We start from the raw sequence: 6,000 nt of genomic DNA, 5'->3' as shown, positions 1-6,000 counted from the left end.
GTCCGCATCATTGCATCTATCATCTTTCAACTTAGTTTTCTCTAGGAACATATCAAAAATGAAACAGGGAGTAACATCATGAGCTATTGATCTACAACATAATTTGCAAATACTATCAGGACTAAGTTCATCATAAATTAAGTTCAATTAATCATATTCCTTAAGAACTACCACTTAGATAGACATCCCTCAAGTCATCTAAATGATACATGATCCAAATCAACTAAACCATGTCCGATCATCACGTGAGATGGAGTAGTCATCAATTGTGAACATCTCTATGTTGATCATTTCTACTATATGATTCACATTCGACCTTTCGGTCTCCAATGTTCCGAGGCCATGTCTGTACATGCTAGGCTCGTCATGTTTAACCCGAGTATTCCGCATGTGCAAAACTGTCTTGCACCCATTGTATGTGAACGTAGAGCCTATCACACCCGATCATCATGTGGTGTCTCAGCACGATGAACTATCGCAACGGTGCATATTCAGGTAGAAAACTTATACCTTGAAATTTTAGTAAGGGATCATCTTATAATGCTACCGCCGTACTAAGCAAAATAAGATGCATAAAAGATAAACATCACATGCAATCAAAATATGTGACATGATATGGCCATCATCATCTTGTGATTTTGATATCCATCTCCAAAGCATCATCATGATCTCCATCGTCACCGGCTTGACACCTTGATCTCCATCATTACGTCTTGGTCGTCTCGCCAACTATTGCTTCTACAACCATCGCTAACACATAGTGATAAAGTAAAGCAATTACATGGCACTTGCATTTCATACAATAAAGAGAGAACCATAAGGCTCCTGTCGGTTGTCAGATATCTTACAAAACATGATCATCTCATACAATAACTTTTATCACATCATGTCTTGACCATATCACATAACAACATGCCCTGCAAAAACAAGTTAGACATCCTCTAGTTTTTTGTTGCAAGTTTTACGTGGCTGCTACAGGCTTCTAGCAAGAACCGTTCTTACCTACGAATCAAAACCACAACGGTGATTTATCAAGTTTGCTGTTTTAATCTTCAACAAGGACCGGCCGCAGTCAAATTCGATTCAACTAAAGTAGGAGAAACATACACCCACTAACCATGTTTATGCAAAACTAGTTGCATGTCTGTCGGTGGAACCGGTCTGATGAACGTGGTCATGTAAGGTTGGTCCGGGCCGCTTCATCCAACAATGCCGCCAAATCAAAATAAGACATTGGTGGTAAGAAGTATGATGATCACCTCCCATAACTCTTTGTGTTCTAATCGTGCATATCACCTATGCATAGACCTGCTCTGATACCACTGTTGGGAAACATAGCATGCAATTCAAAAAAAATCCTACGCTCACACAAGATCTATCTAGGAGATGCATAGCAACGAGGGGGAGAGTGTGTCTATGTACCCTCGTAGACCGAAAGAGGAAGCGTTTGATAACGCAGTTGATGTAGTCGAACTTCTTCTCGTTCCGACCGATCAAGCACCGAACGTACGACACCTCTGAGTTTTGCACACGTTCAACTCGATGATGTCCCTCGAACTCTTGATCCAGCAAATTGTCGAGGAAGTAGATGAGTTCCGTCTGCACGACGGCGTGGTGACAGTGATGGTGAAGTGATCCGCGCAGGGCTTCGCCTAAGCACTACGAAGATATGACCGGAAGTGTAAACTATGGAGGCGGGCGCCGCACATGGCTAACAGATGTTGTTGCGTGTCGCCTCCCCCCTCATATATATAGGTGGGAGGGAGAGGGAGAAGCCAAGGGGGCGCTCCAAGTAGGAGGAATCCTACTTGGGGGCCTTGTCCAATTCGCCCCCTTACCATATTTTTCGAAGGGAGAAGGAAGGAGGAGGGGGAGGGAAGGAAGGGGGAGGCAGAAGCCCTCCCCTTCCTTCTCTCTTCCCCTCTTTCCTTCCCCTATGGTCCGGCCCATATGGGGGGCGCAGCAGCCCCTGCTGGCTGCTACATTTCCCCTCTTGGCCCATTAGGCCCATATCTTTGTCGGGGGTGCCCGGAACCCCTTCCGGTGTCCGAGTACTATCGTCCTATGTATCAATCTTTACCTCTCGACCATTTCGAGACTCTTCGTCATGTGCATGATCTCATCCAAGACTCCGAACAACATTACGTCATCAAATCACATAACTCATATAATATAAAATCGTCATCGAAAGTTAAGCGTGCGGACCCTACGGGTTCGAGAACTATGTAGACATGACCGAGACACCTCTCCGGTCAATAACGAATAGTAGAACCTGGATGCTTATATTGGGTCCTACATATGCTACGAAGATCTTTATCGGTCGAACCGTTATGACAACATACATTATTCCCTTTGTCCATCGATATGTTACTTGCCCGAGATTCGATCGTCGTTATCTTCATACCTAGTTCAATCTCGTTATCGGCAACTCTCTTTACTTGTTCCATAGTACATCATCCCGCAACTAACTCATTAGTCACATTGCTTGCAAGGCTTCTTATGATGTGCATTACCGAGAGGGCCCAGAGATACCTCTCCAATACTCAGAGTGACAAATCCTAATCTCGAACTATGCCAACCCAACAAATAGCTTCGGAGATACCTGTAGAGCATCTTTAAAATCACCCAGTTACGTTGTGACATTTGATAGCACACAAGGTATTCCTCCGGTATCCGGGAGTTGCATAATTCATAGTCAAAGGAATATGTATATGGCATGAAGAAAGCAATAGCAATAAAACTGAACGATCAATATGCTAAGCTAATGGATGGGTCTTGTCCATTACATCATTCTCCTAATGATGTGATCTCGTTCATCAAATGACAACACATGTCATGGTTCGGAAACTTAACCATCTTTGATTAACGAGCTAGCCTAGTAGAGGCTTACTAGGGACACGGTGTTTTTCCATGTATCCACACATGTATCAAGTTTCCTGTTAATACAATTCTAGCATGAATAATAAACATTTATCATGATATAAGGAAATATAAAATAACAACTTTATTATTGCCTCTAGGGCATATTTCCTTCATATACATGCATGAATATATCGATGATACGCGTGGTTTGGTTTTGGACATGTTATACCATAATGTGATAATGCGTGGTGTTTGCAACTCACAGCTTAATATCGAACAATCTAAACCATACTATTCGTCGAACAATCTAACATTTTATTTGAATTTGTGATAAGGTGTGGCGTTTTCAGCTCACAACTAAATATCGAACAATCTAAACCATACTATATATCGAACAATCTAACATTTCATTTGAATTTGTGATAATGTGTGGCGTTTGCAACTCACATCTAAATACTTATAGGCGTAGGGGGTGGGGCACCATACATTATGTGATAAACACATTATACATATGAGACATGGTTTAGATTATGAAGATCTAGCTAGAGCTTGAAATGTACTGTGATTTGAAATCAACATAAAGTGGATTCAAAAAATCAAGTTCCAGTTCATATAGTACACATAGTTCATATTTAACTCGACTGTAATCATGTGGTGTGCTGTGAAGATAATACAAAAACGATGGTTTAAGTTGACAATAATGATGATTGTAGATCTTATTAAAATAGAGAAACGAATTCAAATTGTTTAACTTCACAACATCATGATTGTAGACTTATTCAAATAGAGAAACGAATTCAAATTTAGTTCATATTGAGGCGGTAGTATATACATTTGGAATGCACTAAAACGTTCATTTGAGTAGAAGGTTGCATGCATTATACACGTAGCAAAATATTTTAATTGAACATAACATGAATTAAAAGTTTTGAATGGCATTTGTAGTGCGAATTGATTTTGTACAGTACACGGGACTAGACTCTCTTGTGTGGTGCGAATTTATTTCTGTTCATTTTTTGGTCAAGGGAAGTGCGAATTGATTTGGTACAGTACACATTAGCCTTGTCCGGAAATTTAAATCCGTGCCTTGTTGCCCCGAAATATTTAAGATATATCTTTGTCTCGTTGTGCTCCAAAAACTCCCACCATCTCAACCCGCACCTTGCTATCCCAAAATTACAAGGCGCGCGAAAAGTCCCACCTCCTGCGAAATCCCGACACGCAAAATGCCCGTGATACCCCTGAACCGAAAGAACCGCCTAGCTCAAATCGATGGGGGTACTTTTGTAACTTACCCCACATTTCAGACAAGCGCGTCCCTAAGACATGGTTCCCCCTCCCATCCCATCCGCCCACCCATTTGTACACCGAGGCCGAGAAAACCCGCAAAGCCCCACACCCTCGTCTGTCCGCCACCCAGCCGGAGCCTTTTCCCGACACCTCGACGTCCCTCATCCACCGCACCGGATGAGGATCCATCGTCGATCCAGTCGTCCCGCCGGATCAGCCACCCCATCCTCCACCTCCAAGGATCTGCCCCGATGTTCCCCTTGTCTTTCGCGCCACTTCCATTCCCACACCGCAATCTTCACTTGCACCACCGGAAGAGCAGCATCATCACCGATTCCTCCGATGAAGCTGAGGCCTAATCGACGCCACCAAAGAGGTTCTACACTAATTGCCACATTTTCTTCTTGATTCGATCTCACAGTGCTACCGGCGCTCGGTCCTGAGCAGACATGGCACGGCTCCATCGATAGCGGCATCGCCGGCCACTTCCTCCACTATGTCGCTCCCTCGGCGGCAACGTCCACATCAGAAGGAGTTGCAGCTGCTTTGGCTCTCGCTCGCGCTGCTGCTCTGCTCTTGCTCTCGGTCCCTTGCCTGGTCTTCTCTTGCTCTTGCTCTTGCTCATGTTGCTGCTCTCGCTCTTGCTCTTTCTTGCGTTGCTGCTCTCGCTCTTGCTCTTGCTTGTGCTGCTGCTCCGATTTAGCTACATTTTAGTCTACTGAATCGACTTTTGGGTCAGTCAATTTTCACGGGGTGGGGGGCTCGTCAGAGTTAAGGAAGAACCATCCGCAGCGGGGAGGGGGGCTCGCCGGGGAGGTACCCCACTATCTATATTACGGTTCAGGGTGGGGGTGGTGGTCGCCGGTGGTGGGGGCCGCGATGGTGGGGTGATGGCATGGGGATCGCCGGACAAAAAGCTCAGCGCGGGGAGGCCTAGAGGGATGGCTAGGGCGGCGGCGGACCGGCGGTCAGGAGTGGTTTCGAGGCGGGCGGGGCGGCGAGGCGGCGCGGGGGCGGCGAGGCGGCGCGGGAGCGCCGCCGGCCACGGGCGGCAGGTGCCGGCGGTTTGGCCGGTGGTGGCTGGCGGCTCCGGGGGGTGGAGGTTGAAGATGAACTGCATGCCCATGATTACGTATCAAACAGCTGGAAAATTGACTGACCAGAGAGGAAAAAGTTAGTCGACTGTAGCCTGCTGCTCTACTCTTGCAACGCTACTGCTGCATGAGCAGCAGATCTTGCTCTCGCTCGAGCCCCCGCAGCTGCTACCCGAGATGCTGCTACACGACCAGCTACTCCGGCTCTCACACGCGCTGCTACTCCAGGCGCTGCTGCTGCTGCTTTTCCGCAACTAGCGCGTTCAGTTTCGATATTAAAATTCAGTTTTGATAGTTAAATTCAGTTTCGACAGTTAAGTTCGGAGATGAGCGGCTCATGTATTTTACATCTAGCACTTTGGGGTTATGTATTTTACGCCATCTATTGGGGATGTTATTAGAATTCCACTCAGGTTACTGTTGTCTCTCTTGTCCTGCTTCAGCCTCACCATCGTACAACTCAGTGGAGCAGCTCCAACGATGAAACCCTCCATCACAACGAGCAGTACCCCGGGCTCCATCTCCAGACGCTTAAGATCTTCTTCCCCTCCCCCGACAGCCAAATCAGCCGGAGCATCCTCACCGACCAACCGAATCACGCTGAGATCGACATGGCTTCGCCAAAGAGGTTGTACACTTGTTGCATCGCTTTTTTACTCTACATGTTATATATATTGTCCACTGAGCACACATTGTAACATGAAATACAATTAGTTTCTCCTACTATATTACAAGCAGGGAGGTACCAGGCAAC

The sequence above is a fragment of the Aegilops tauschii genome, chromosome 5 (assembly GCF_002575655.3).
Source record: "Aegilops tauschii subsp. strangulata cultivar AL8/78 chromosome 5, Aet v6.0, whole genome shotgun sequence".
NCBI classification, from domain to species: Eukaryota; Viridiplantae; Streptophyta; class Magnoliopsida; order Poales; family Poaceae; genus Aegilops; species Aegilops tauschii.
This window is presented reverse-complemented; position numbering follows the sequence as displayed.